General features: G+C 38.9%; 1 protein-coding gene and 1 pseudogene across 5 annotated transcripts in view; one reads left to right on the top strand and one right to left on the bottom strand.

Moving 5' to 3' along the window:
- Positions 1-19,886, bottom strand: part of YES1 (YES proto-oncogene 1, Src family tyrosine kinase) — a 99,860-nt gene that overhangs the window by 46,637 nt on the left and 33,337 nt on the right. Inside the window, exon 1 of one of the 5 annotated variants that reach the window (XM_060028754.1) lies at positions 16,194-16,251. The exons of the other annotated variants lie outside the window; for them this stretch is intronic. The gene's annotated coding sequence lies outside the window, so the exon portion shown is untranslated. Of the gene's footprint in view, positions 1-16,193; positions 16,252-19,886 lie in introns of those variants that run through there. 5 annotated transcript variants of the gene reach the window in all.
- LOC132436713 (U6 spliceosomal RNA) lies at positions 14,760-14,856 on the top strand (annotated as a pseudogene).

Below are 19,886 nucleotides of genomic sequence, written 5' to 3'. Positions count from 1 at the left end.
AATAAATGTTTATTTTTCTCTTTCCTGGCACTGATTTTGAAGGAAATAAAAGCTAATATAATTCTCTGGATATCTACTAGGTAAAAGGATACGTGGAGTACCAATTTTGCCTTTAAATAGGTTTTTTTTTTTCTTCTAAACATAAAAGTCTACAGAATAATGGTAATTACACAGTAGAATGGCAAAGACAATCAATGACTTTCTAGCAATTTGCTGGAAGAGACCGTGATTTTACTTTTTTAAAATTAATGGAAAAAGTCTTTCAGATCCTCTAAAATATCAAAATTCATTAGATACCTATAGGGACTGCCCTCCAGAAACATGAAGGGTGAAGATGAAAGACTAGTTCTCATTTTGTCAACATATCCACTCTCTGCAGGAGGCTTTGTTAGCTGGGACAGCTATCTTCCAAGAACTCAAATTCATCACGTCTGAAATAGAATCTGCCATCTTTCCCACCAAAATCCACTCTTCCTTCTCTGTCACCCAGATGTCAGTGAATGGCGAGGACACTGTTCCAGTCCACCCCGCTGCCTCAGTCAGAAACCTGAGAGTCATTCTTAACTCATACTCCTCCCACGCTCCCACACATCCAGTCAGTCAACAGGAACTGACAATACTACCCTGTAATCTCCAACATTCTTCCACTTTTCCCTCAACTAATTACTACTTCCCTCGGTACTAACCATTTACTGTCTGGATTACTGCAAAAGCTTCCTTCGCTGACCTTCACTGTCTCTAGTGTTAAGAATTTCTCCAGTCTTTTCTGGGTGTAGTGTGAAGGATGTTTGTGTTTTCTAAAGAGAAAATCTGATTAGGAGCCTTCAATGGCCCTGTCCATATACTGCTCCCAATATAAGGTCTAAATTCCTTAATATGAAATAGGAGTCCCTGCATGATTTGCTTTATTTACCTCTCCTGGCTCACCTCTTTCCATCCATCTCCTTGCTCCCCGCATATGAATTTTTTTAGATTCTCAATTGCACCATTTTCTTTTCATAAATGCTCACCACAACCTACCTCTTTCCTTATGCTTGGCTTATGACTACTCAACCTTCAGCCCTTAGCTTAAATGTTCAAGGCATCTTCCCTGACCTCTCACGTGCTCTCATAGCCCATTTTATTCCTTCCCCACAGCATTTACTAAATTGTCACTGCCTGTTGGTCTCTGTTGTACCTTGGCCCGGTGCTAGCCCACAGAAGATGGTCAATAAATGTCTTTAGAGTGAATGAATAAGAACTGACTTGGAATTAGACCACATTTCAATTCTGGTTTTGTTTCTTAATAGCTACTGGGATTCTTGATCAAATTAGTTAATCTCTCCTAAACCCAGGTTCCCTCATTTTTCTGGAGGAATGATATCTATCATGAAAGGTTGTGAGAATTAACTAATATTGTATGTAGAGCAGCTAGCAGTACCGTAACAAAAACAAGTGTTTGCTTTAGTTAAGACTATTCTGGCTACAAGGACAGAACTAACTAGAGGTAGATTAAGCAAAAAGAGCATTTTAAATAAAGGTTACAGCAGTGTCTCATGGAATCCAATCCAAGGTCATAAGAAAAAACCAGAATCAGGAGCCCAAGCCATAAAAAGTTAGTTTGTTCATTTTTCTCTCTTCTTCCTGAGTCCTCCTCTCTCTGCTCACTCCCTCCCCAACCCCCTCTTCTTTCCTCCTCGTCTCCCTGCCTATTTAATCCCCCTCTCTTCTCCATTCCCTTCCTATATTTGTCTCAGTCCCTCTCCATCTTTCACCTCTGCTACTCTGTTCATCTGTCTTATTCTTTTCTCCTGTGGAAGAATGGCTTTTTGGCTCTTGACGTCACATGGTAGAACAGTTCCAGAGTTATGGCTATCAACAGTTCCAGAGTTATGATCTTCATTTTAGAGCCAGACAGAGGATTCTAAGTATCAATTCCAAATTCCTAAAGGACTCTGGCCCATATTGGGTCAGCTACCTGCTTCTGGGTCTGTCTCTCTAAGCCAAGAGGTGGGATCACCACCGGAAATGGCAGATCCCACTTTAACCATGAGATGGTGGAGAAGGTCCTAGAAAATAAGGGAGTCTGAGCAATCAAAACACTTGGCGTTTACTGTTCCACCAAGTGAAAGCTATTAACATTTAGAGAGAATTATTTTACTCGAGTGAATTAGCTACAATAAGAATATATTAGTAATTAGTCATGTTTTAAGTTATACTTCTTTGATTTTAAATTTTATATGAATGGAAAACTTGATAACAGCATATATAAAAAGGATTATAGGGCTTCCCTGGTGGCGCAGTGGTTGAGAGTCCGCCTGCTGATGCAGGGGACACGGGTTCGTGCCCCGGTCTGGGAAGATCCCACATGCCGCGGAGCGGCTGGGCCCGTGAGCCATGGCCGCTGAGCCTGCGCGTCCGGAGCCTGTGCTCCGCAGCGGGAGAGGCCACAACAGTGAGAGGCCCGCGTACAAAGAAGAGTAAAAACTGTATAATCACTATTAGTACTTGACTAATAAATACATCAATATTATTAAAAAAAAAAAAGAATCCACCTGACAATGCAGGGGAAAAGGGTTCGAGCCCTGGTCTGGGAAGATCTCATGTGCCGCGGAGCAACTAAGCCCGTGCGCTAAAACTACTGAGCCTGCGCGCTAGAGACCGTGCCACAACTACTGAGCCCGTGTGCCACAACTACTGAAGCCTGCACAGCTAGAGCCCGTGCTCCGCAACAAGAGAAGCCACTGCAATGAGAAGCCTGCGCACTGCAACGAAGAGTAGCCCCCACTCGCCATAACCAGAGAAGAACCACGCACAGCAACGAAGACCCAACACAGCCAAAAAAAAAAAAAAAAAAAATCACACTGGTCTGTTAGGGTTCAGAGTTTATTATGATTTAAAGCTAATTCTGTACTAAGCAACATAACTTTGCTAAATTAGGAGAATGGTTTAATTTAACCAAGTAGAACAAAGTAGTTGAATCAATCAAATGAACAACTCATTCATTTAACTAGGTTTTAAAGGGAAATAAGCCAGTAAGAGTACCACCTTCCTCTTCCCTTACAAAGGGAATTAAGTACTAGCCTTGGAGGAAGAAATAAGAACGGGCAGAGCTGGCCTGGCTCTAAGTGGCTGGAGGAGAGAGAAGCACTGTAGAAGGTCCGAGTCCTGGTAACAGGGCTGTGGTTGGCATTACGAGCAGCCTGTCTGGATGACACTCTGGACCCAACTGTTCTTTCAGTGTCCCCTGAATGGGAATTCGTTAGGAAGCTGGTCTCAGCATAGCAATTACCAAAATCACAAGGACTCAAAGACAGGAGACTAAGTGGGTGGGTGACTTCCTTGACAGCACAACACCAAACACGGAGGCGTTTTCCTTTTTTCCCCTCTATGGAGTGAGAGGGAGGGGTGCTTAATACAGGAGTACTGAATTTGGGTGACACATGCAGGAGAGCTAAGGAAATCTGAAATAGGACCTTTGTCTCTTGTGGTTAGCCCAGAAGATATTCTGCAACATACACTACTATAAAAATGTCATCATTAATAAATCCTCATTATCATGGATTCCATATTTGCAAAATAGCCTGCTTGTTAAGATTTATTTGTAACTCCCAAACCAATGATAATTTATGGTGTTTTAGCAGACACTTGCAGACATGAGCAGAGCCATGAAAAATGAGTTGCGAGATCCACACGTACCCAGCTCAGGGCAAGCAAGGCTCTCATACTGTAAACTAGTGTCCTTTCCACGGTCTATCTAGTGCCACTTTCTTTTTTTTTCTTTTTGTGTTTTTGTTGGTGATGTTACTGTTTAAAATAGTATCCCAGGTGTTGCTGCTGAAGCGCTGTCCTCTCTCTAAACACAAGAAGGCTGTGGTGCACCTTATAGAGAAAATGTGTGCTGGATAAGCTTCATTCAGACACGAGTTATAGTGCTATTTGTTAGTTCAGTGTTATTGAATCAACAATACACATTAAATAAGGTGTGTTTTTAGTAGTTTTCTCCCTACTTGTTGAGCCTTCTAGGGCAGACTTAAGATGTATTACTGGAAGGAATCTTAGTTCTTTCAGGAGAGCTCAAAAAGAAGGCTAGATAACTGTAAACTTGGTGAAATCTAATTGTATTTCTCTGTTTTGCTAGATAAACTATTTGCCTCCTCCAAAAGAAAATATAAATAAGGTGTGTTTTTAAATAGAAGCACACATAAAACAGATTATACATTTATCAGCTGACAAAACGTTGTAATCAGAGGCTCACAGGGACCTAACCTTGTATTTCCTCTAGGAGCAATGGTTCAGTATTCACTGAAATCAGTGTTCAAGGTGACTTTCTAGAACATAACTACTGCAAATAATGTAAACTGACTGTATATAAATACTTTGATAGAAAAGACTTCCATAAGCGAGTCAAAAGTTGTGCTTTTTGAAAACTGATTACATACTGCTAAATTTCCCTCTAATAAATTTTTTAAAGGAAAAATCTAAAATGCTGTACTTTTAAAATGTATAGCTTTTTGTTCTGCTTTAAAATTATATCTTTAAATGTACTAAAGCCCTCCAACAATTTCTTTGCCACTTTTGCATTTTTAAGTGAATTAAAATTCATTCAAATGAATTGTTACATTATATTGTTTTGCTCCAAATAGAAAAGTATTGAATTTGCTAGGCATGTATTTAGTCATCAATTACTAAAACAAAAATCAGTAATTTAGCAAATCAAGAACAAGTAGTTAAGACATTCGTATTTTTGTATATCTAATATTGTGCACACCCACTACATTTCAAAATGTTTTTCTGAATAAATGAATGAGCAAAAGTAATATACACAAGGTAATATACCAAAAAGTAGTCTGATTAAGCATGTAGGGTAAAATAACTAATGAATTTAATCATAACCTAGTAATAAATATATTTCTCTTAATTAGATGACAATGATTTCAAAAAGAGCTAACACTTACTGAACAGTTAGTGTGTTATAGCCACTGTGCTTACCACTTAAAATGAATTATCTCATTTAATTCTCAAAACACTCTGAAAAACAATTACTGTTACTTTCCTCATTTACAGATGCAGAACCTGATACACAGAGGATTAACTTGTCCAAGGTCACACGGCAAGTGAGACAGTAAGACTCCAGACCTCCAGTGGTCTACCACTGTCAAACTGAACATCTTTAAAGCTTCACGTTGTATAAATGGGTCTCTATTTTCAATTTTTCCATACCACCTGCGTGATAAGGGTCTGAGGTACTTATTACAAATGAAGATTCCTGGCTCTCAGTCCAGGTTTACTGAATTCAAATTTCTGGAAGTAGAACTCAGGAGGCTACACATTAACAGACATCCCAGGTGATGAGCAGGCACTCATTTTTAAGTAATGATGAGAGCCACCATTTTTAAGTATATGATTGACCCCTTATTCCTATGCTCCAAGCATACCTATTTACTATAACCAGAAAGCACCTTGCTTTGTCCATCTTCTCTGTGTCTTTGTTCCTATTACCAGCTTCCTATGGAATGTCCATTTTATTTATCCTTCAAAACCTTCTCAAATCTTACCTTCACCTGGCGTCTCCTGAATGGGCCTTTCTCTTGATCTGCCATTGAACTTTAAGACTCCAATACAATATTTCTCTCAGGTTATCTAAAGAAGTGGAATACTTAATTGATAAACAGAAAGGAGAGTTTCCTTTTTACCTCCTAAAAAGCCTTATTAATATGGTGCCTCGCCTGGAGTAGATGTAAATTTTTTTTAAGTTTGTTGAATTGAATTACAGATTCTTTTCCCCATCAATGTTTAGGACTTGACCCAAAAGATAAATATTAGTCAACAAATTAATGTTTGAATCTGGCTTCTTTAACCAAAGGAAATGGAGATAAAAAGACTGTAGTACAAAAAAAAAAAAAAAATCACCCTAAGTAAAAATAAATTTAGGGCTTCCCTGGTGGCGCAGTGGTTAAGAATCCACCTGCCAATGCAGGGGACACGGGTTCGAGCCCTGGTCTGGGAAGATCCCACATGTCGCGAAGCAACTAAGTCCATGCGCTACAACTACTAAGCCTGCACTCTAGAGCCCACGAGCCACAACTACTGAAGCCCGCACGCCTAGAGCCTGTGCTCCGCAACAAGAGAAGCCACCGCAATGAGAAGCCCAGGCACTACAACGAGGAGTAGCCCCCGCTCACCACAACTAGAGAAAGCCCGTGCTCAGCAACAAAGACCCACCGCAGCCAAGAATAAATAAAAATAAACTTAATCCATAATAATTAACAAGATTAATTTACTAGTTATCTACATCTCCTTTAATCTGTCAAGACTGATAATGCTTATGACCTCAACAACTGCTCTAGCCTCAAAATGTCAGTATAAGGTAGGTGACAAGAAAACAGCAGCTATATGAGAAAGGTAAAATGCATGTTGACCATTTCCAGACATTTCTGACATCATCTTATCAATTGAAGGTGGCAACAACAATTGATAATATCGGTTTTCTGCATTATTATTTAGCAACTGCTATTACTCCACTTAGAAATAGGTAGGAATGTTATAGACACGAGTAAATGAAAACTTATAGGAAAATAAGATTTGGTACTTATCAAATTTTTATATAGTCAAGCTCCAAGGACCATATCTATATCATAAAATCAAACAGATCTACATGACATATTTTCTGAAGGACTTCATTCCATTTACATTTGAATTTCCAAAGAATATCAATTTGCCTGCTTTGGCTCTTGGGAGTAAAAAATTAATGTGGAAGTAGTGTGAATGGTTTTATCATAGTCCAATGGAGCTGTCACATTAAAAGGAGACATGAAGTTTTTGGCCTCTCACCTTCCGAGATGGCCCACACACTGTCTATGGAGCGTGTATCTCCCTGATTAAACCTTCTTTCATTTAAAAAAAAAAGGGAGACATGAAATTTTTAATCAAAGAAGAGTTGATGTTTTCTTTCTTTCTACTTTCATATTACATGAGAAGCCTTTTACCCTACGCTATAAACGATCACAGTCTTTAGTTCCTTAGCATGACCTAAGAATCAAAGCCAGAACCTTGGTACAATATTTCTGAACTGTTCCTTACTTCTGTGCTATACTATTTCAATCCTGAAGTCATTTTTTAAAAACATGTATGTAATAACTATGTGAATATATGTCAACATTTAAAACATCTTATTAAAAAGTTAAAAGACTGCATTTGATTTTTACGGTTTATCATATAAAGGAGTACAAATTTCCAACAAGAGCCACAAAAACTGTATTAGAATTGGTTAAGATTTTTTGCAATACTGATACTATTTTGTGCTCTTACCAGAATATTAATTACAGTAGTATTAGCAGTATTTGCTTGCTTACAGCAAGTATATAAAAAAGGTGGGTTGTATTATTAGGCCCACATTTTATAGTATTATTTATTTGAGGAATGGGTATTTAAAATTCCATGAGACAAGTTACCTATACATGCATAAACTATTTCTGACTGGAAACAATTTTCTCCTATTTATCATTTTTGAGTATTGACAACAGAATACTATATGCTATAAAACCTAAAGAAATGGCACACAAGTGTTTTTTCAAGTTTTCCTAAATAACATGAATACATAAGATTTTTCATGATCCAATACTCTTGTGTCAAGGAGGAAATGCAAACTGAAATTATAAAATAAAAAGAATAACAACTTCCTACCACATCAATGAGCTATAGCAAAGGTTGTATTCAGAGCAAAATTCATAGTCTTACACACCTATTACTAAAAAGAAATTAATACAAATAAAATTTAGGGAAAAAACCCAAAAACTCAAAAAGAGGATTTTTACTTGTAAATCATACTGAGATTTCTTTTCCTGTTGTTTCTAATTAATTTTTCTTTTAATTTTCTTTTATTTCATTATTATAATGGAAAAACTTCCAATGTGATTTACAAATAAAAATCAATGAAATAGATAAATCACTAGATTTAATCTTAATCAAGAAATGAAAAGGGCGAGTACACAGTTTTAGGTGTGAAAAGAATGCTAGAGCAACAGAAGATTTGAAAAAACTATAAACGGGAACTTTAAAAAAGTTTTAACAATCAGATGAAAAGGATGACTAAGCAAACGGAAGTTAATAAAATTAACTCAGTTAAAAGATAGGAGACCTAAATAAATCAATAAGCATGAAAAGGGTTTAAACCTTGTCAAAAATTCCATCAAAAATTGTTAAATATTTTATGGGTAAATTATCTGACACCTGTCAAGAATAAACTAGTTCTATGCTCTTTAATCTCTTCCAAAACATACAGAAAAAAGTTTCCTTATTTTTTTTACTGACAGCCGAATCCTGACAGTTGGTTTGGGGTCTCTACAGAGCCAAGAAGTGGGGAAACAAGGGAAAGATCTAGTGAAGAGTTCCTAAGTCAGGGGAATCTTCGCACTCTCTTGGACTGCTAGCAAATATCAGTCCCTAGCAAATTAAGAGTTTTTCTGAGGAAACAACAGCACTGAAAAGCCCTTAAAATACCACAGACACCAAGGACCAGCAGCAGCATGCTCTTCTAGCCCACCACCAGATATTTGATCACTGACTTAGTATTGTTTTTTAGGGTTTTTTTTGCAGGCTTAGAGAATTTTTATTGAGAGTCTCGGACAGCCTGGAAAATGCAGTGCAAATAATATATATTTTCTACTTTTTAATCTCGAAATATATCTAATTTGTCTTTTGATTTTTCTAACCTTTTGATATAGATTTTTCCTAAGAGAGAAGTCCACGCCACCTGTCTTTTAGGGATGCAATTTTCTTGGTTGTAATATTTTTTCAACAGACATTCTGGATAATCAAGAAACCTTCCCAATCACTACCTACGTTACTCAAAAACTCTCCATATTCATTTATTCATTCAAAAATTACTGAGAACCTAAGAAGTGGAGATATAGTAGTGAACAAAACAAAGTCCCAGCCCTCATGCAGTTTGCACTCATATTGGGAATAGTAACAGACAACATTAGGCACTTACTATGTGCCAAGCACTGTTCTAAGTACTCTTGCACACATTAACCTACTCAATCTTTAAAACAACCCTGTGAGTTAAAGGCTTTTTCTTTTTACTTTTCCTTTAAAGGTGAGAAAACTGAGGCATAGAGATTATGTAACTTGCTCCAAATCAAAGATAACTCCCAGGCAGCCTGGATCTAGAGCAATGCTATCCAACAAAAATATGATGTGAGTCACATATATAAACTTTAAATTTTCTAGTAGCCGCATTAAAAATAGGGGAATTTCCTGGAGGTCCAGCGGTTGGGACTCCGCGCTTTCACTGCAGAGGACCGGGGTTCGATCCCTGGTGGGGGAACAAGGATCCCACAAGCTGCGTAGCAGGAAAAAAAAAAAAAGGTGAAAAATAAACAGGTGAGATTAACTTTAATAATATCTTACTTAACCTAATATATCCAAAATATTATAATTTCAACATGTATCGACCAAAAAAGTTGAATTATTTTACATTCTTTTTATATTAAGTCTTCAAAATCTGGATGTATTTCACACTTACAGCACATTTCAACTGCTCAACTGTCCCATGTGGCCAGGAGCTACTTGACACATTGTGATTAACAATAAGAAATATGTATTTGGTTTTCCTCCCTATCCCTAGCCCAGAGCTCCTAAAACCCTTGGAATTTCCTGACGGATAAGAGCAATAAAGGTGAAGGAACACCTTTTGTTATTCACAAGTCCCTGAGTTTGTGTTAGTGGTAACTAGTAGAAAGCCCCTAGGGTGAACCCACCAGTGGATTGAGTGGCTGGAAATTTCAGCCCCACCACACACTCCCACCTCAGGGGAGGGAAGAGGAGCTGGAGCTTGAACTAAACACCAACAGTCAATGGTTTAATCAGTGAAGCCTCTGTAAAGAGGCCTCCATAAAAATCCTAACTGAAGGGGTTCAGAGACCTTCCAGGTGCTGAAGAGACCTGGAGGTTCTGGGAGGGTGGCTTACCTGGAAGCCCCACACCCCTTCCCACATACATTACCCTGTGCATCTCTTCCATTGCCTGTTTCCGAGTTGTATCCTTTTATAATAAACCAGTAACCAAGTAAATAAACTTTTCCTGAGTTGTTAGCCATTACAGCAAATTATCAAACCCAAGGAGGTGTCATGGGAAATCCCAATTTACAGCAGTTGGACAGAAGTTGTGGGTAATGTGTAGACTCACTATTTGCAACCTTGGTATTTTCATAAGTAATGAAATAGAGATAAATGAGATAGGAAATTTTAGGTGAACTCCTAAGGCATAATTATGTTTTAGGTATGTCTATTTAAAACTAGATTCTCCAAGGACTTCCCTGGTGGCCCCGTGGTTAAGACTCCACGCTTCCAACGCAGGGGGCCCGGGTTCCATCCCTGGTCAGGGAACGAAGATCCCACATGCCACGTGGCGTGGCCAAAAATGAAAAAAATAAATTAAAATTTCAAGTAAAAATAGTTTCTCCAGACTTTTGGTAACTTGAAACTTTAAAGTTTTGCTAAATAAAGTTAAATGATGGGAATTCATTGAATATCCAGGTCATTTCAAATAAGATAAAATACTGAAACATTAACTGCTAAACAAGTCTATCTACTTTTGTCTTCTTACGAGAGAAAAACTAAAGACGTTTGGGTTTATTAGACACATCCTGTACCACGTAGAGGAAAGAAACTATGTTATGAGAAACTAACATAATATTGTAAATCAACTATACTTCAATTTAAAAAATTATGCTCTGAGGAAATGTATGTTTCTAGAGGTTATAGAATATGTTCATAAAATTTGCCAATGGGGAAATGGTGGTATGACAAACAGTCCACAATTACTTACTTCTTAGTTTTCATCAGAAATTAAGGTTTTTAAGAGTTGAGAATTTTAATTAATGTAATTAAAACTAAAAATTAATATGGAAAACATCTTTGTATGCAAGGAAAAAGAAGGTATAAGGAATGGAAATGCATTTTGTTAAGGGAAAGAAAGTAGGGGACAAATTAATATGGATACAGAAAGTTGCAGAAGATTTGCAAGAGAAAATAAAGAATCCATAGAAAGGAATTCTATGGGACTTCCCTGGTGGCAAAGTGGTTAAGAACCCACCTGCCAATGCAGGGGACACGGGTTTGATCCCTGGTCCGGGAAGATCCCACATGCCGTGGAGCAACTAAGCCGTGTGCCACAACTACTGAGCCCACGCACTGCAACTACTGAAGCCCACATGCTCTAGGGCCCATGTGCTGCAACTACTGAGCCTGTGTGCTGCAACTACTGAAGCCCACGTGCCACAAGAGAAGCCACCACAATGAGAAGCCCGCACACCACAACGAAGAGTAGCTCCCACTCGCCGCAACAAGAGAAAGCCTGCATGCAGCAACGAAGACCCAATGCAGACAAAAATTAAAATCAAAAAAAAAAAAGGAATTCTATGTGTGGTCAGGATTAAGATCAGGATGAATTTAATTGAGTCAATGAATTTTAAGATTAAAGGCAATATGGTACAAAACTTGAATGTTTTCTTTGTTAAGAAAACAAATTTTTTTTGTGGGGAATACTGAGCGGCTAACTTTCTTTACCTTTTAAGTAATTTGTTCTAACTCTATATATTTGCTTTTGAAATCTTTTATTGTCACTTTGTTAAGTGAATAAGTATTGTTTCATGGTGACCTATGATCTATTTGACCAAGTGTTTTGAAAGTTGGTATGCAACATTTCCATTCCCCAAATTGAGGCAAGAATACACCCTGTTTCAACAAGAAGTAGCCAGAGCAGCTGTCGCCCCATTCCCTGAAAGATTTGGGGAAAGTTAAAACAGGAGTGGGGACTGAAACCAAGTTCCATTACAAAGTTTATGGTTAATATGTCTATCCAAAACTTTATCCCCTTTCTTGTCCCCTCTGACCTCAATGCCGTGCTAACTGAACACTAATCAACCAGAGTCAGATGCCTAAAGCTGCTGATGTAGATATCATCAGTAATATACAAACTCAGGTCATTTCTCCAGGGCAAGATGAGCTAACAGACCCCGGAGCCATGGACCACCTGGCTAGGAGAATCATAAACCAGAAACATGCTGACTCCCAAAACTATGACTGAAAAATGTCACAAGACCATGTCTCTTTTGTTAATCCCAGCCTCTTTGTTCTTCCCCTTTAAGAATATCCCTAACTCAAAGACCAAGTTGGAGTGGGCCTGAGGCTTGTCTTCCACTCCCCTGCATGGCACCCTGTAACAAATCCTTACTTTGCTACAAACTCCTGCAGTCAGAGTTTGGCTTTCTGCACTGCAGACACACAAGCCCTCTGCTCAGTTTCAGAGCCTGGGACATCTTACACCAAGAAAATTAAGTACTACTCAAAACATGATGTGGATATATCGAAAGTGTACAGGAACCATCTTGAAGAGGCTCTTGCTGGCTAAATACAGGATGAATTTGAGCATCAAAATGAATGACACTAATAGATTATAACCTGTTGACTAAAAAGAAAATCCAAAAATCACTCTGATATAAATGAGTGAGAAGGGAAGATTTTCTTTCAGAATCCCAACTAATAAACATAGAAGGAATTACACAGTTAGAAAAGTATTACTTTGCAGCCATCATTTCAATAATCAATTCAGGCAAGACTCATTCATGGAATCTAAAACTATTTTCCTACAAATCACTTATTAATGAAAAAGAGAAAAATGTTAACTTTACAGTGGAGAAACCTGACAGATATCACCTTACCTAAGCAGAATTAATACTGCTAATAATGGGACTAACAAGGTGTGCCTCCTGATGGGCTATACCAGGAACGACACAATACCCCTGATATATCAGTAGTATTCCTGCCCTAATTCATAATCTAAATCTAATCACGAGAAAGCACAGACAAATCCTCAATAAGGTACCCTGTACAAAACAAGCATTCTGACTTTTCAAAAATATCAACATCATGAAAGATAAAGGCTAAAGAACTATTCAGATTAAAGGAGACTAAAGAGCCGTAACTAGATGCAGTGGGTTACATTCTGGATTTTTGTTATAAAGGACACTATTAGGACAACTAGAAAAATTTTGATTATGGACTGCGACATTAACTCCTTAGGGCTGCTGTTTAAAAATAAGTAAATATGGGCTTCCCTGGTGGCACAGTGGTTAAGAATCCGCCTGCCAATGCAGGGGACACGGGTTCGAGCCCTGGCCCGGGAAGATCCCACATGCCGCAGAGCAACTAAGCCTGTGCGCCACAACTACTGAGCCTGCGCTCCAGAGCTCGCGAGCCACAACTACTAAGCCCACGTGCCACAACTACTGAACCCCGCACGCCTAGAGCCCGTGCTCTGCAACAAGAGAAGCCAGCGCACCGCAACGAAGAGTAGCCCCCCGCTCGCCGCAACTAGAGAAAGCCCGCACACAGCAACGAAGACCCAACACAGCCAAAATAAATAAATAAATAAATATATTAAAAATAAATAAATAAATATTTTTAAAAAGGCTTAAAACAACAGAAATGTATTCTCTCACAGTAATGGAGGCCACAAGTCCAAAATCAAGGTGCCAGCGGGACCACGCTCCCTCTGAAACTCTGGATAGAATCTTTCTTGCCTCCTGCTAACTTCTGGTTGTGGCTGGCAATCCTTGGACTCCTTGGCTTGCAGCTGTGTCGCTCCCATCTCTGCCTCTATCGTCACATGGCATTTTCCTCTTCTTATCAGTACACCAGTCATACTGGATTAGGGCCCACCCTAATTCAGTATGACTTCATTTTAACTTGATTACGTCTGCAAAGACCCTATTTCCAAATAAGGTCACATTCACAGATACTGGGGATTAGAACTTTTGGGGGAAACACAATTCAACCTACAACAATTATCTATTAGATAACTGTGTCATAGTGATGTTAAAATTCCTGAATTTGATTGACTGTACTGTCGGTGTATAAGAAAATGTCCCTGATTTAGAAAATGTACACCGAAGTAATTAAGGGTGATGAGAATGATGTCTGCAACTAACTTTCAAGGTGGGGATGTGGGGAGGATACCCACACACATATACAAGAAAGGAATGACAAAATCAAATGTGGCAAAATGTTAGCAACTCTTCTGTAACTTTGAAATTATTTCCAAATAACAAGTTTTTCTAAAACCACACATGAAATAATACCTATGAATAAGCTTAACAACAAATGTTCAGAGTCTATATTAAAAAAATAAAACTGTGGGATATAAAGAACCTTAATAAATGAAACAAACCATTTATTTTTAGATAATAAGATCCATTATTATAAAGGTGTCCATTCTTCCCTAAATAAATCTAAATAATTAACATTATCTAGATCAAAAGCACAATGTTCATATGGAAAAGTAAATGCATAAGAATAGCTGAGAAAATTTTTTTTTTTTTTTTTTTTTTTTGCATTACGCGGGCCTCTCACTGTTGTGGCCTCTCCCGTTACGGAGCACAGGCTCCAGACGCGCAGGCTCAGTGGCCATGGCTCACGGGCCTAGCCGCTCCGGCGGCATGTCGGATCTTCCCGGACCAGGACACGAACCTGGGTCCCCTCCATCGGCAGGCGGACTCTCAACCACTGCGCCACCAGGGAAGCCCGAGAAGTTTTTAAAAAAAGAAAAATGAGGAAATTTGTCCCACTAGTAATCACAACCTCACGGTTAAGAGTATAGGCTCTAGAGTCAGAGTTGGTGACAGTCCTAGCTTGTAACCTAAATAAATATAACTTCTCAAAACCTACTTCTTCACCTGTAAAAATAAAGATATTGAAAATACTTAACTCAATTGCTTGCTTTGGCAGCACATAAACTAAAATTTGAACGATACAGAGATTAGCATGGCCCCTGTGCAAGGACAGGCACATTTGTGAAGTGTTCCATATTTAAAGAAAGAAAATCCTTTCATTAAATAAGATGGCTACCGGTCAGAACATTTAAGCCAGATTTTAAAAAGAAAAAAGAATACCTAACTCTGGGTTTTGTGAGAAATGAATCAGGTAAAATATGTTAAAGTATTTACCACTGTGACTGGTACACAGGTAATACTCAATACGCATTAGCTGCTGCTCCTGCTGTTGTTATCAGGGTCATGATCATCCTCATCATCAAGCTATGTGGTACTGGCATAGGAATAAACAAGTAAATATCGGGAAAACAAAGAGTGCCCCAAAACAAGCCTGAGAGTAAAAGAATTTGTAAATGCTAAATGTGGCATTTTGAATCTGTGGTAAAAGGAGAGATTTAGATTTAATAAAGAGCATTGGTGAGCTCTATCATCTGAGGAAAGAAAAAAGGAATTGGATCCTTATCTTACAACATATATAAGTTTCAGAGTAAACAGCTAAATTATTTGTAACATAAAACAAAACAAAAACCTATAAATAGAATTTTTAAAATTATTGTCAACTGTGGAAAGTATTCTTAGAACACAAAATTCAGAAGTTACAAAAGGAAAATTACTTGTAATACTTTAAGATAAAAGAAAAACATTAAACAAAATAAAGACAAGCAGAGATATGAAGTGTTTGCAACATAAAGGATTAATATCCATTGTACACGAAGAATCTGTAAAAATCTATAAGAAAAAGACAACCCAAGAGCAAGATTGGCAATGGTTATGAGCAAGCACAGAAAAATGCACAGGAGACTTCAACTGAAAAAGCAAATAAAAATAACTCTGAGGTATCTTTGTTCATATATATAATAAAAATAAAACAATGTTCACAGATATTACGGGATAAACACACATGCTTATCCCATACTCCAGTTTAATTTTCCTTAAAAAAGAAAAATCCAGAAATACATAAAAAGAGCTTTAAACCTGTTAATATCCCTGACTCTGAATATCAAAAAGATAAAGCAAAGTCTATAGTGCCATTAGAAGACTTAATTACAGAAAGGGGAAAATAAAACAGACCAAAAAATAAATAAATTGGAAAAGGAATCACTGACCCTTGCTGTTAGAAGGAAACTAAGCTTTATCAGGTCCGACCACTCACCAACACAGGAAAGTACCACTGACAGATGATCTAGAGCCAGTATTTACTCAGACTACAAAGAGGTGGTTCAACAATTCAAGAAAGCACTGCTGGACAACTAACTGTTAAGAATTACTTCTCTGTAACATTCCAATTGTTTATAAATGGTAACTGTTTAATAAACTGTTACAGAATCTTGTCCAGATTTAAAGGCAACTTTCAGTGTCTGCATTTATTAAAATTCACCTTTTAAGGCATCATTTAATCATGTTTCTTTCTTTTTGAGATGTCTGTCTCTATGACTTCTTTCTTTTTTTTTTTTAATTTTGTTTTTATTTTTGGCTGCGTTGGGTCTTCGTTGCTGCACGCAGGCTTTCTCTGGTTGCGGCAAGCAGGGACTACTCTTCGTTGCAGTGCACGTGCTTCTCACTGCGGTGGCTTCTCTTTGTTGCAGAGCACGGGCTCTAGGCGTGCAGGCTTCAGTAGTTGCAGTACATGGGGTCAATAGCTGTGGCTCGCAGGCTCTAGAGCGCATTTATTAAAATTCACCTTTTAAGGCATCATTTAATCATTTTTCTTTCTTTTTGAGATGTCTGTCTCTATGACTTCTTTCTTTTTTTTTTTTAATTTTGTTTTTATTTTTGGCTGCGTTGGGTCTTCGTTGCTGCACGCAGGCTTTCTCTGGTTGCGGCAAGCAGGGACTACTCTTCGTTGCAGTGCACGTGCTTCTCACTGCGGTGGCTTCTCTTTGTTGCAGAGCACGGGCTCTAGGCGTGCGGGCTTCAGTAGTTGCAGTACATGGGGTCAATAGCTGTGGCTCGCAGGCTCTAGAGCGCAGCTCAGTAGTTGTGGCGCACAGGCTTAGCTGCTCCGTGGCATGTGGGATCTTCCCAGACCAGGGATCAAACCTGTGTTCCCTGCACTGGCAGGCAGATTCTTAACCACTGTGTCACCAGGGAAGTCCACCATGATTTCTTTCTATTATCAGTGGGGTCCTGGGAATATCAGAAATGTCTTTTAGAACCTTCAGATGGAATTCTTCTGGACCTAGAAGCCTGAAATCAGTCAAAGCTAGATACCCTCTTACTATCTGCTATCTAGTTTCTTATACTTTTTTTCTAGCTTTTCCATTAATGAGCATCCTCTTGTTACAGAAGTTAGGAGATTAAAAAGAAGACGTGCTAGTTGTTTCTTATGATCTATCATTTCGACTTTCTGAAGTTGTGGATCTGTGGCTTCTTACTGCTGGCTGTGATTATCTCGAAGAATCGTCTACGTTGTCATTAGTTTTTCCCTCTTCTAAGCATCAATCATCCTAAAAATCCTATTCATCCTCTGACAACCTAAGAGGTTCTTGACTCTCTCTTCTACTTGACCTTTATTACGAGTTCCTCCTTCTGACTTAAGTTCTATTCATTAAAAAAAAAAAAATCAAAAGCTAAGCCCCAGTAGGAGTGGCTTAAGGGGGTGGGGGGAAGGGGAAGTGTGAGGTGAGACTGGGGAAAGGGAGGTTTAGCTCCATCATAATTTCCACCTGCCACTATTCCCCACCAAATTCTTTGATACGGCTAATTACTGTCTTTTCTCAATCACTAAAAGTGCTATCTAAATGTATTTAGATAAAAGCCCCATTCTACTCTGACGCCCTTCCCTACCAGGGTGCTTCTCAAACTTTTCATATAAAAAAGCCTGGGAAATTCATTCCTTTAGGTGGTATATTGCCCACTACAATCTTAAACCATCACCGTTAGTTCGCTCCTGTACTAATATTGTTGCCCGAATTAAGAAAATACCATCTGTGCCCACACCTTTCAAATAAATATTCTAATCATGTTTATACAACTAGATAGTGTATTTCCATATACCTAACTCATTCAACTACTAGGTTACTTCCTGTTCCCTTCTGTGGTAGAGACAGCTACGTTTCCACTAAAAATGCCTTCTCCCCTTCTATGGTGTAAAGTTGTCACTGGAAGGTAGCTGCCCTGCCAAGGACTATTTGTCTCAGTTCTACCTACAACCAGATACAAGCATATGACTCAATCAGTGTATGGGGAACGGATGTGTGCTACAGTTTTTAAGAAGCATGGCTGCTAGAGATATAGTTAGAGACTATGATATAAAGAAAAGAAACCCACTTATTCTTACTTCTCCTTAACATTTACAAGTCACTGCTAAATCAAATCTCAGTTTCTTCATCAGACTCAAGTAGAGTGTTTATCTGAATTCATCCTGAGCATTAATGCCATTGTTTAGCACTGGGCCTGCCACTCCAAGGAGTCTTGAGGTTACTTGCTGCATGAGTTTTCAGTGAGAAGCTGGCTGCTGACACTCCTTTCTCCTATGCCCATGGCAAGCAAATATTGCCAGCGAACTGCTGTACTTGCCCATATTTTAAAACTATTTAATACGTGCCTACTATGTGCTGTTGTTCTAGATACTTGGGATAACTTCAGTAAACAAAATAAAGATCCTACCCTTGTGGAGCTTACCTAGTGGAAGCCATTCTAAGCTCATAGAGTTGGCACAACAGGGTATTTTATATATTTATTTTTTGGCTGCGCTGCGTGGCATGCGGGATTCTAGTTCCCCCAACCAGGGGGAACCCGTGCTCCCTGCAGTGGGAGCGTGGACTCTTCACCACTGGACCACTGGGGAGTCCCTAGCACAACAGTTTAAACCTATCTGCTAATCCTTATGTAGACTCAATAAACACAGGCAGTGATGGAACTGTTGGCAGTGATGTGTGGAGTTGTACTGCGGATATTCTATGTGGGATAATAATGCAACAAAATCAAGCTGTATTCCCATAGAAAACAATGCTCCAGCTTATAAGAGAGGACAAAGGGTACATTCTTAGATACAACGGAAGAAATAAAAGGAAGCCAAAGAAGAAAAGGCTTCTAAGGTGGTGAAGGAAATCACTGTCAATGGAACTTGACACAGTGGCAAAAGAGTAGCAAACAAAATTTCCATTTAGAGCTTTAGATGAGGCTCTTCATGCAGAGAGTGAGGAATTCACGGAACAATAAGATTTAAAGGAACAAGCCAGGGCTTCCCTGGTGGTGCAGTGGTTAAGAATCCACCTGCCAATGCAGGGAACAAGGGTTTGAGCCCTGGTCCGGGAAGATCCCACATGCCATGGAGCAACTAGGCCCGTGCGCCACAACTACGGGGCCTGCGCGCCACAACTACTGAAGCCCGCACGCCTAGAGCCCGTGCTCTGCAACAAGGGAAGCCACCACAATGAGAAGCCTGCGCACCGCAACGAAGAGGAGTCCCCCGCTGGCCGCAACCAGAGAAAAGCCCGCGCGCAGCAACGAAGACCCAACGCAGCCAAAAAAATAAAAATTTTAAATAAATAAAAGAACAAGCCAATTTGGAAGAATTCTACTGGATTTCCTTAAGAAGGAAGTGCAGCTTTGAATGTTGGTAAGTCTGTACCAAGGTGCAGGAAACCACCATCCTACTGACAGAACAAATCAGAAAGTGTGCTCTCTTTCTGCAGCATGTGCCTGAAACATGATGGAGGACAATTTAGACAATACAGAGCTTCCATCTATTTCTACTAACTCATCTAGGAATAAATCATATAATTAGTAGAAAAGAAGGCAATATTGCACAGTAGAAGGAAAACTGATTTGACCATAAACTATATATATATATAAAAATATATATGGGGGGAGGCTGACTATATACATACAGACTATATATATACTTTACAAACCCAAACTTACAAATGAACCACATTTACTCCAGTTGAGTTAGAGTAATAACTCACTTCTGCATGCTCCTTTGCTCCTTTGATGAATTTTTTTCTTTTTGGCCACGCCACACAGCTTGTGGGAGCCTTGTGGGATCTTGGTTCCCCAACCAGGGATTGAACCCAGGCCCTCCAGAGTGAAAGCGTAGACTCCTAACCACTGGACTGCCAGGGAA

The sequence above is a fragment of the Delphinus delphis genome, chromosome 13, assembly GCF_949987515.2.
Source record: "Delphinus delphis chromosome 13, mDelDel1.2, whole genome shotgun sequence".
Lineage (NCBI taxonomy): Eukaryota > Metazoa > Chordata > Mammalia > Artiodactyla > Delphinidae > Delphinus > Delphinus delphis.
Note: the sequence above shows the minus strand (reverse complement) of the source record. Positions and strands in the feature narration are given on the sequence as shown.